The sequence below is a fragment of the Rhagoletis pomonella genome, unplaced genomic scaffold (genome assembly GCF_013731165.1).
Source record: "Rhagoletis pomonella isolate Grant_MI unplaced genomic scaffold, Rhpom_1.0 Rhpom_scaffold_00003, whole genome shotgun sequence".
Lineage (NCBI taxonomy): Eukaryota > Metazoa > Arthropoda > Insecta > Diptera > Tephritidae > Rhagoletis > Rhagoletis pomonella.
In genome coordinates, this window is record NW_023458557.1 from 36,278,819 (window position 1) to 36,284,895 (window position 6,077).

The window sequence follows — 6,077 nt, forward strand, 5'->3', positions numbered from 1 at the left end:
ACGTTTCAAACCTTTTATATTGTCTTTAGTACTGTCAGTAATATTGGAGACAGGGGAGCCGATACGAGTGTGGTGGAAAACCTGTGTGAAGGAGAGCCTGGTTCAACTGATAACTATGAGCTGCAATTTGAAGACTACAATACCGATGCCAGTACACAGAATGAGAAAATTGAAATTGAACGATCTCCTTTCCCCAAGAGCAAATCCCAGCCGGTAAGGTCTAAGAACTCTGAATAGCATTTAAAACTTCTCCGAGAAATTGTGGAAAAAGCGCGATAAAGAACTGAACGAAACTGATCTATTTTTTAATTCATTTTCAAAAATTATTAAAAATCTGCCACAAAAAAGCAGCTAATACTGCGCCTGCTAATTGGCAACATATTTGGTGAAGCGGAAATCGAGTTTTTGTCTGGAACTGCTGATAGTCGTCCAGTATCATCAGAAAGCTTTGCATCATGTGATTACCAATATTCTCTAGGAGAACCTTCTCCTTAAACGGAAGTTATTATTTCGAATGACCAGTACGATTCGTTTAGTTTAACGAATATACTATGAGTTTTCACAAAATATATTTATTGATACATTTACAATACATATCGTCGCTACTATGTCAAACTATCGAATCGGAAAATGGGTCAGGAGAGCAAAAAAACGATTGTAAAAAATGTCGTCTTTAGGAAAAAGTGTGGGATTCGAACAGGGAAGCCAACTCGTGGGGAATTCCCCGATTTGCGGGAAATTTCAGTTTGCTTGGAGAATCGGGGAATGGGCCGTTTATTGTGAGGAATTTCAGCTCGTTCAATTTTAGTGTAACAAAGTTTCAAATGGCTAAAAATTACCGTTGATTTTTTAGAATTTTCTTTGCATTTGTTTTCATATAGCGAATGAACATAATTTATTTTTATATGGAAGAAAAAATCGCAACAACTTAGGAAATTATCCTAAAACGGAAATTTTCAGCCTTTATTATTCTAGAATTGAGTGGGCTACAAAAATGCACACTCAAAATATTTATAGAAACTCCAATTAAAAAGCTCGAAATTTTTACGAAAGTTTGTAGAATTTTTTTCAAATATTGCACAAAGTCTGAAACTTGGATTTATACGGTTTTTATTACATAATAAACTATATTTTTATAAAATAAAACCTCAAATTAAATAACAAAAAAAAATAATAATAATTGGTGCAGGTAAATTTTTTCGACCACTGTACATACAAATATTATCTACATAAATATTTTTTATTCTTTATTTGTTAACTACCTTTATAAAAGTTTGGTTTGGTTTATCAATACATAGATTAATTACGTTTAAAAATAAAATAAACAGAAAGACCAGTAATATATCAAAATACATAATTTTTTATTTTTATTTTTTTTTTGTAAGTAAGGAGATATTTTGGTGGGCAATTTTACGAAATTTCGGGCAAAAGCGGGGAATTTCATTGTCGAAATCGGGAAATTCTCAAAAATGAGTTGGGTACCCTGGATTCGACACTTTGTTAAAGTCAGTATCCTCTGCTCCAAAACACATCCGCAAGGTATCGTAATTAAAAAAGCATTTTTGCAAATTCGATAGTTTGACATGGTTGCGACGATATGTGGACAATGAATTATGAACGGGATTCAGATGTATATATTTTTGAGTTTATCCGACCTTTAAATTTTAATAATCTTTTTATAAATGTGTATATGGAATAAGCCATATAAATAAAGCTTGCAAGATTGAATTGACTTAATTTTTGTAAAAAAAATTTCAAAATTAAAAACAAAACGGATAAACTGGAATTTATGAATATCTGAGTACCGTTCGAAATTCATTGTCCACAGATTGTATAAAGTGTTGCGCGTAGTAAAAATTTTAATACAGATATATACTGTTAATAGTTTCAGATATGTACATACAGCTATGGTCAAAGATTTAGCACCAAAGTTCAAAATGATATTCGTACACATTTTCACATTCTCTGCTCGCAATTCTTGAGTTCCACTCGCTTAAAGAAAAAATTGTATGTGAAAGCAAAAACATAGTTAGCTAGTAGCCAAGAATGATAGAATACTCTGATAGTATTCTCTCAATCGTGGCTAGTAGCGATGAACGACGGCGAGCTTGGTTGTACCTCATTGATTTTGTTCGTTTCTTCCCTCGCTAGCTGTTGACGAATCGATGGCGGTTATTGCTTGCAACTTATGTTTATATATTTACTTATTTTTAATCATTTTCATTTAAAATATAATTCAATATACATATAACAGAATCCACCCAAACGAAGGCGCTAACTTATCTATTTTAAAGTATAGTTAAATCATTAGATAAACTTAACTAAATAAATCTCTAAGGACTTTATAGATTGAGTTCTATTTTAAATGAAAATTATTAAAAATAAATAAATATATGAACAAAAGTTGCAAACAATAATATCATTTTGAATTTGGGTGCTCAATTTTTGACCATATTGGTATTCCTCTACCTGTGAAATCTATTAATAATATTCAGCCTTGTCATGAGTTTCATTTTCCCCGAACCGGTTCACCTTTCACTTTTGGTTTCCATGGTTTTACTATGGGTGGCTGACAAATCTACGGGTGAATTTTTTATCAGGCGAAACTCAGGATAAGGCAGATCCTCTTCTTCCTCCTTATACAAGGTTAAAAAACAATGATCTCTATTTTTATACATTGTCATTATATGCAAGATGTTTTTCGTTATGTACATGCGTACATATGTATATGGCAGTGAATTATATGAATTTTCGGTTTTTTGCATTAATGGAATAATAAATATCACGATCATATCGTTGAGAAAAAACTGAATAGCATTTTTTTATTAGACTGTTCTATGCCAGATTGCAGATTTATATTATCTATTGAATATACACAGGACCATTTTCCAGTCATTTGTTAACTAATAGAAAACCAGCGGTTTGTAACTATTGTTAACTAACTGCCGTCCCTACATTGGATCGCTAAAGCTGATGCTACATAAAACTTCGCTTTGACAGATAAGATGAATTGTATGAAAATGCACAAAGCATGCCACATAGATCGTTGAAGCTGTAGCGCGAAGCGAAAAGATGGCCAACTATCATCTTTTCACGCGCTTTGACAATCAGCCGGTTTAATATTTATTTTGTTTCGTCCAAATTCGAATTTTCATGTGGAAACATAAAACTTAATTACATGGCTGATATTTTTAAAGCCAAATATATACAATCCACAGCAATTTTGAAGAGTAAAAAAAGCAGTGCAAAATTTTTTTCTTGGCGTTCATTGTGACATACCTTTTGCATCTGGCGCTGTTCTTGCAAAGTTATAAATGTCACGAAAAGCTACAAAGTTTTATCTGGCATCAGCTTAAGCGTTGAGTTTTCCAATGCCAACGAGTGCCAACGCGCGCTATACCGAAATCAACGCGGCGTAATTTTTGACGTTTTCTCATTTCTTCTCGCTTTTATTCTCGTTTACTCTCTCACTATTTTGTCCTATCCCTTTATTTCCGTCTTCTGCATCCAACTTCAACACGCAACGCCCTGTCAAAACTGAAAATTTCATTTGATCGGCGCTAGCGCCGCGTTATTGTGGGATGCTCCACACAAATTGTACAGGCATGAGGATTTTTGACAGTTTGCCGCTAGACGCGCCAATTTAGGGATGGCAGAAATGGATGAATATTAGTTAACTACAGTCAACCATTAGTCAAATTGATACTGTGCAATAAAAAGTGGTGGTTTAACATTAGTATATTAGTTAACGAATGACTGTGAAAATGGCGCTTGGGTGCTTGCAAATTAAAGGAGTTGCAAAAGTGACGAATTAGCAATGAAACATTCGATCACCTCCTTGCAAGAGAGAACAATGTAGGTATATCAATGTGGCTCTATTTGAAAGGGAAAACTCTTTCGTCCAGTGAAACATCGAAAGGGAGTGGTACCACAGCGCTATTATTCTTGACCTACAGGTGTACCCTCCTCACACTTCTTCAGTCAATGCTCTTCAGTCATTAATAATTTCTTAGTTTTCAAACCGTGTTTGCTATCAACATTATTTTTGCATTCGCCAACGCAAAAGTTCCTATCAGCCGTCGCGAAGCTAGCCGGTCATTTGTATTAGAGATCACGTACTACAGCGCATTCAAATGGCATTAGTATTAACTAAGTTAAAATGATTTAAATCTCTGTAAATACTGAAACATCATTTTTCATTCATTCCATATGATTCAACTTCAATTGTATTATTCTTAGCCTATTTCTTTTTTATCTGAATTTTGTACAACACACAAAACTCGTTTTGTTATTAAAGGCAAAAGAATTTATCCAACATAATCGCGTTTAATTCCAAAGTATTATTGCCCAATCCTTATTAAAGACTACAGGTTATGGGGCTCCCACATTGCATGGCAGTAATATTTTTGGAAAATAAGGAAATAAATTCGAGATAATTAAGGAACTAAGACACGTGTTGTAAAAGGTCATAAGAAAAGCAGACAAAAATGGCGTCAGAATCGAGATATGCAATTAATAAATTAAACAGCAATAATTATTTCAATTGATTTCAATTGGCTGTAAAAGATCGAAAGACTAATTAAAGGAAAAGGTGTCTGGAGTGCGATAATTGCTGATCCATCCAAAAACGACAGCATGGCTGGAAAAAGATGAGAAGTCGCACACGACAATCGCACTTAACTTATAAGACGATCAAATTCAACACACTCGAAATTGTGAGACGGCAAAACAAGCATGGGCTAAGTTGAAAGAAATTTACGAGAAAGACAGTAAAGGCAATCGCGTTAATATTCTATGGACCATCATGAAACAGCGACTGGAAGAAGGTGGAAATGTCGAAACGCATGTCAATACTATGAACGAACTTTACCAAAAATTGACGGCTTTAGGTACCGATTTGAAACCAGAAGTGTTCATGAGTGCAACATTGCTTGGGTCTTTGCCATCAAGTTATGATCCATTGATAACTGCACTCGAAGTACGTGAAGAAAAGGATTTTACAGTGAGTTTAATTACTTCAAAATTAATTGACGTATATAAGCGCCGTGAAGAAAGACAACAAGAAGGTAACAAAGATGCAACTGTACTAAAAGTCAGTTCATTGAGACATAAAGATGAAATTGCATGTTATTTTTGCAAAGCTAAAGGGCACTGGAAGAAAAACTGTGGAGAATATAAAAGGTGGTGGCAAAAACAAGCACAAAAAAGTAACCGAAAGGCAAATTTAGCGAAAGGTGCTAAAAATGAGCAGTATCTTTTTTCAACATCGAGCATTAATGGGTGGATAGTAGATTCTGGTGCCACATGTCACATCGTTGGAAACAAAAATCAATTTACTGAATTCAATGCGGAACATCGTGACAAAGGTACGATTTGTGTGAAATACGTCAACAAACTTGGCGACACAAATACATTGCATATAACAGATGCACATTCCGGGCATAAAAGGAAATTTTATCTCAGTAAAGCGCTTAGCCGAAAAGGGTATACAGTGAACTTCACTGACCGTCAGTGTGAAATTAAAAAAGGACAGGTACTAATTGCAGTTGCAGATATAGAAATTTATACAAACTTCGAACACCAAATCAGGTATACACAGTGGAAAATTCTTCAGGTAACTGCATTCATCAGTGGCATAGCATACTTGGTCATAGAGACATTGATGTGGTAAAATCATTAGCATCAGGAAAACTTGTTGATGTAGTACAATTTAAGACATGTGGCAGAGAATGCGAAAAACTATTAAATTGCGAAATTTGCTTACAAGGAAAAATTAGCCGAATCAAATTTCCACAAAAATCACAAACCGTGCTTGGTTCATTCGGATGTATGCGGACCTATGCAAACTATGTCGCCATCTGGGAAAAGATATATGCTCACTTTGATCGATGACTACTCAAAATATACTGTTCTTTTCTTGGCGAATAAATCCGAGGTCCTTGAGAAATTTAGAGAATATCTTAAAATGTGCAAGAACATGTTCAACAAGACACCTGAGTTCATTAGAACGGACAGCTAAGCCAAAATGTTAACGTTTACTTACAGCAACACGGAATACAAAATCAAGGTGCACCATA